The following is a 6552-nucleotide window of genomic DNA, read 5'->3' as shown; positions in this document are numbered from 1 at the left end:
AAATAAGCTGAAATAACTATTTTTGTTCAGCCTGGCGCTGGCAGTGGGTCTCTTCCATCTCCTCCCCTCCCCCCAGCTTGGGGGTCGCTTCCCCCCCCGCCATGTATGTGTCTGTTTTTGCTTCTCCCTTGAAACAAGAAGGGGACACACGCACGCACACACAAGGCAATGTCCTGATCCTCTTTCACCCCCCCGCCTTTCCCTTCTTCGGTGTATGAGGGGTGAGGGATTGGGGGGGGGGGGGTTTTGCACAGAGAAGCCCTGATCGCTCCCCACGGCTGCTGTTGTAGGCCATCTCCTCCCCACAAACACAGACAGCCATTGTGTGCCATCTCCATCCCTCTCTTCTCCTCCCCCTCACCCCCTCTTGTAGTTGGGGAGGGGGGTGATAAGCTGGCTGCTTGCTCCTTCCCCGCCGCCACCTGAGCTGTGCGAGGTGGAGGGATGGGTTATGCACGCCACTGTTTTCTTTCAAGCTGCTCCTCCTCTCCTCTCTCTCCAGTAGCAGATTTGGTTGCCAGACTCTCTAATTCCTGCTCCGTGCGATGGATGTGGGAGGGCCCGGGCCAAGAGAGCGGCCTGGGGAGGGCTGTGTGGGGGCGGCGGTAGGAATATAGAGGGGAAGGTGCTTGTTGCTCTTGGTCTCTTGTCTCTATTATTGGTTTGGTTGTTGCCTCTGCACTCTTGCCACATAGGGAGACCGTGGAGCTCACGGCGCATGCTCGGCAAGGCCCCATAGAAACTTCCTGCTGCTGGAGAAGCCCCAGCTCAGGGCAGCTTTTGGTCCAACAGCCCCTGCTTTTCCCCCAAAATGCACTCGCTCTCACCTTCCCCCTCACCAAACCCACCCTGTATGGGGGTGTGTGTGTGTTTAAATTGGCGTGTAGGTACTTCCTCATATAAAGGAAGTTGCTTTTTGCAAAGTGCCGACGTCCTATCTGTGAGTTCACAACAGCCGCTGCTGAAATATAATCAGATAAGGTTAATGTACTGTCTCCTCATGTTGTCCAGTGCCTAATCAATACGAAAAAGACAGGTGAGATCCGCTAGCTTCTAAAACCAGCGTTAACTTTCTGGAAAATAGGTATTTATATTCAATTCCCCAGCACTCTTGTAATTCTTATGTTATATAAAGGACTCATTAGAAGAAACATTGTTTTGTTAAACTGTTGCAAAACTTATTCATAAAAACCGCCAACACATGTAAAAGTTTGAATTTTTAATGAAAATATTCCTTTTAAAGTGATGTCTGTAAAGAAAACTAATGCTCTTACTGCATGACACAATGTAAGTGGGTGTGCAAGAGTAATTTTCTTGTGTGAACCGCAGAAGAAATTAAAATGAAAGCATGAGATAGTGACCTGGGCTTTAAGTATATGCATTTGATTAAAAAAAAAAAAAATTCCTGATGACTTTAATTGCATGACTGGAAAGGGGTTTATCAATAGGACAGTGATTACTGCAAAACGCTTTTCTAAAAGGCTTTTGAATGACTTGCGTTATGGAGTTTGCCTTATGGGTTGATTTGATACTTGCCAAATTTTTAAACTTTTCTCTGTATTGCCCTTCCTGTTTGGCAGGGGACAGGTTATTCTCACTGTTTTAGAACAGCTTTAGCTTCTGGAAATGTAATCTCTAAATTACTTAGGTGGGTTTTTTTTGCTTGTGTCTGGTGTAGATGATGTATTTGCTTGCATTTTCTCATCTCTAAGAAAGAAAGTGTGGAGGTGTGAAAAACAAACTTAGGTGATTCTTGACACTTTGTATGATGACTTGTGTGATGGGTTTTCTTCTCCTTTAATACAACCAACTCGTTGGGTTTGGTGTGTGGTGCCGGTAGCTGTTACCTGGTATATTTTATGCTTTTGGAAAAACAGTTGCAGTGACTAGATTTCTCTGCATGATTTTTACTTCGATTAGTCCCCAAAGTGGTGTTTTTAAGGGTACAAGTCATAAAGTTGCTAAACATCGCTTGAAAGCTGAAGTGGTCCTTTTTTTTCTGAACATCTGTTATTTACCAACTGTATGGAGTTTTCCTTGGATAGCAAAAGGGATTTTGATTTCAGTTATATACAGTTAGTTTCACTTTGATACCAGCATTGCTTGGCAGTGGATTTGCATTGACAGTAATACATAAAATCTAAGCAAATAGCTACAAAACCTCAAAGTGATGGGTTTTTTTTTTTCTGAACTTAGAATCTGGACCGAGTTTTAAATCTCAACTGCCAGGTAAAGGTTATTTGGAACTCCTCTCCATATTCGTTTTGCAATCAAGGAAGGAAATCAATAGTTTGGGGTTTTTGTTGATTACCTTTAACACTGTTTTGATGCTCAGCAGTTTCAAAAGCGGTTTTGTTTTTTTAAAAACATGGCCTATATTGTCTTGTCTGAAGAGTTACTCTTGGAAGATGCCCGTAGAAGTTATCTTCTTTATATTAGGAGCCTTGAGGAGAACTAGGAGCTCAAGTTTGAATGTTGTTCAGTAGTTGTATAAGTCATATTTTCTTTCCTGTTAATAATTAGAACAAAGAGCTTGTTCGTTATTAAGGAAACAAGGTATAACCTTCCCTTACAGACAGGGATGCTGCATGGGTGCTGAGCAGAGGCTGACAGCTAGGATGCTATCAAATATTTCTTAGAGAGATTTTAGATTTTTGTGAATGCTCAGACAGCACTTGAACTTTGCCATATTACCTCTCCTACGTGAGAATTTCGAGACAAATAGTAATGACAGCAGTGCTTGAGTATGAATAGTTTTCCTTAGTAGTCTGACTAGTTTAGATATCAAACTAACCTGTATTAGTAGTGGGTTGGATGTTTTAACTGTGTGTTCACAGGTATAGTCTTGTCTTAAAATGCACAAAGCAATTTAAAAATGTTCTTTGGGATTTGGTGGGTAATGTTAATCATGCTTGAACAGGAAAATAAGAATGCGTGGTGTTGATTTTGCCCATCACTATTGAATGGTGGGATAAACTGGTAGCCGTGGAAATAGTCTAGTTCTTAGGAAGGCTGTGCAGTAAAATAGCTTAACTTTTCCTGCTGGTGGTTCATTTGGAAATTGCAACTCTTCAAACAAAGTAATGAGACCTGTGGTTATCTGGTGAAGATTTTATTTTATGAAGAATTATTATCTTCCCTTTGGTTATCCTTGCTTTATGTACAATGTTGTGACTTGGGTTGCAATTGTGACAATCTTAAACTTTGGAAAGAATAAAGTTGAGTGTCTGTCAAGATGGTGACAGTGTTAACTCACAAAATTTGCTAGCTGATATGTCTCAAAAAGTAAATTGTTTCTTGTAGGAGTTGTTAAAAAGCAACCCAATATATGATTTTAACTGGAACTTCTGAGGGCTGGGAGATGTCATTACCCCTGTATTACTGTACTTCTAGATGCAAAACTAAGGTAACAATACAGATTGTCCTATAGTGTGCCGCGGTACCGTATCTCTTTTGCCTCTGCTTGCTTCCAAAGGCAAAATTGTGCAAACTGGAACAAATCATCACAGGAAACCAATACTTGTTCTCCTTGTTCTAACAAATATATGCTCTCTTTTTTTACTAAGAGTTTTACTTGTTACAGAAGAGCAGTTGCAAATTTAAATATTAAATGTATGTGATAGAGGGGAGCAAGAGCTATGTCTGTATTTAGGGCTGTGTTTAAGGAACCATGATATCAAATCACCACCTCCTTTGTGTCGGTAAATAGCTTGAGAATCGGTATAAATGTTAATTAAGCACTTGGTCTCTTGTGAATGAAAATATTAGTAGAATGTTAGCTTGCACAACAGAGATCTAATTTTACACATGACTACGCAAAATGCTTGCTGGTTTGCCAGGTTCCCTAGTGTGTGAATGGGAGAACCTCTCCCGGAGGTGAATGGCATCTTCCGAAGTGCGTTAGGCTGTGTTAGCTCATCAATTTTTGCAGGCTTTTCTTAGCAGTATGGGGTTTGATTTGTTCTTGATTGAAACGGTAACAAGTATGCATGCTTTGCATATTCTTTTAGCAAAATAGCAAACTTGCATCAAAACCTTGCTGGCAATGATCGTGCTAAGGGTGGTCTTGAAAACGGCAAGTGTGTTTTGGTGTGTGGATTTCCAGTCTGAGGCACTTGTCTGTATTCTCAGCGCAGCTCAAACTTCTTTATCTCCTTTGACTCTTGACCATCACCCTGACAGATTGACCCAGCCTGGAAGTTTGTCCCTTAATTATAGCATGAATGTGTTGCATTTGTTGGGAGTTTGATAATAAAAACACTCTTCGCATGTTGGCTCAGGTTTAAGAGGTGTAAAGAAAGACACGATGAGATGCAGATGCCTGCTAGTAGGCCCATTTTTGTAAATCTTTTCTCCCCTTCCCCCTTTCTGTCTTTATAATGAGAACTGAGATTAGCGGCAGGTAGGTTGTAGAAAACCTGTGCAAGCCATTTATAGTTTCTTTAATTTTTTTCAGTAGAGAATACCTGATACTACATTGTAGAATTGAAAAAAACCATATAGTTTTTGGAGCTGCCATGCTTCAAAGCAGTAAGTTATCTTTTATGCTGCTCTATTTTTTTCTCAATCTTCTAGACACGTAACATCTTTTCCCTTTTCAAATGAATTTGGATGCTGAAGTCATTTGTTTCAATGGGTTATGTCAGGTTTTTTTATTGTCATTCCAATACCTCTGGAAAGCTTTACAGCATTAAGCTTAAGGGTTCTTACTGTTCTCTGAAGAAATTAACAATTAATGATGACTTAAATTGCTGTTGAATATTTGTATGGGAGAAATGTACCTGAAGCTTTGTAGCTGTTTAATATAGCAAGCAAAAGCCAACCATACCTAATGACAAGGAGTTTGACAGACTTCAAGCTCAAGATTATGTAAGTTCCTAATAAAGAGGGTAGTGAAGCAGAGTGGTCTGTTAATGTGACTGATTTTCCTCATATTAAGGTTTGATATCAAGCATGTTTGTGTACTATTGATCAGAAGTTACAGGGTTTGATGTGACTTTTAGGTAAAGTCACGTTGCAGTAACCTGTAATATCCACAGTAGATTGGCAAGTATTAAAAGTAGGCGATAAATCTGATATGGAAGTACTGTCAAACACTATTTCACTTAAAATTTAATAATTGATACTGTGCTTGAGATTTATTAACTGGTTTCAGTGCAGAAAGATTAATTCATGTGGTGTCCTCTTCTGGAAACGAGCAAGTTCTGACATCTGATGTCGGTAGTGTCTGTAATGCTGGAGGGGTGGAGTGTTTTCACACACTATATAATGCTGAATCTTCTTCATTAAACATATTAAGTGTGTGGATATATCGATATTACAAGCTTGCTTCTGCTGTGAAGCTGTATCAGCTAGTCAGAGGTAACACTCTTCATCTGCTCTGCAGGTCTGAGTGTTCATATCTTATCGCACCCTTTCCTTTATGAGTAAGAAATTTAACTGCTGTTCTGAATCAGTCAAGTAATCATCACCTGAATGCAGGCTGAACTTACTTGTGTATATGTGGAATAGAAGTAGATCATTGCTTTCCTGCTGCACCTAGGGGCTGAACCAAAACATTTATGTCAAAGCCATTAATCCACCACCTGTTAGTAAAATGCAGTATTTTTAACTTGGCAACAAACTACTGGAGAATAAAAGCGTATCCAGTAAACTTTAGAACATGGTGTATTACTTGTTTCTTTTTTGAGTACGATGGAAGTTCTACACCTCTAATGTTTCTAGTCATTAAATTGACTGATTTGTTGAAGGTAGACTCCAGTGGCTTGGAGCTGAAATTCTCAAACAGCATAACAGGGTTAAATTCTGAGAAAGTAAGTAGCAGGGGTAATCATTCTTGTACCGACTTAATGGCAAGTAAGTCTCTAATGCAGAATAAACTCCTCTTCTCTACACTTCAGTCACTTTAGATTAATATGACTTTAAGGCCAGCGTGCCTTATCCACATGCTTTCCAGTGCTTTAAGAAGTGAATTAAGTTTACCTTGGAATTAATTATCACATAATAGAGTATGGATGCATATCTTTGTTTTAACTATTCCTATTTCAACAGTTTTTCCATGGCGAGACTTCATGTCTTTACATGCGTTGAGCTGGCATGTCAGCTTACCTGAGTGTGCTCCCGTACTTAGGCTGGGAATGCCAGTTTTAACTAGACTCCACATCATCTTACGATCCTATGCAGAAGGCAGGAAAACCCTGTACTTCTGGGGAGACAAGCAGTTCGGTTTCTTTCCAGTAACTCTGCCCATCTGAAAGAGATGACAGAATGCCATGTGGAATGGAAAAAAGGAACTCGGGCTGCTGCTCTCCAGGCACAGATGTGCCGTGGCAGGGCATTCGAGGCCCCCTGCCAAAGCTCAGCCCTCCTAGGGATTATGCAGGTTCTGTTGGAGCATGTGCCTCCATTGAGGAAGGGCGGTACGCTTTTGGTAGGCGGCTTTGTTGAATTCCAGCACACTTTTGATGGTACAGAACTGGAGGAAAAACTTCTGACATTACTTCCAAGTCACAGTCTTAAGGCTTATTTCAGGACAAGTGTGTAAGATCAGGG

Source organism: Aptenodytes forsteri, unplaced genomic scaffold (genome assembly GCF_000699145.1).
Source record: "Aptenodytes forsteri isolate BGI_AS27 unplaced genomic scaffold, ASM69914v1 Scaffold231, whole genome shotgun sequence".
NCBI classification, from domain to species: Eukaryota; Metazoa; Chordata; class Aves; order Sphenisciformes; family Spheniscidae; genus Aptenodytes; species Aptenodytes forsteri.
The sequence above is the reverse complement of the archived record's forward strand: the minus strand, read 5'-3'. Positions refer to the sequence as shown.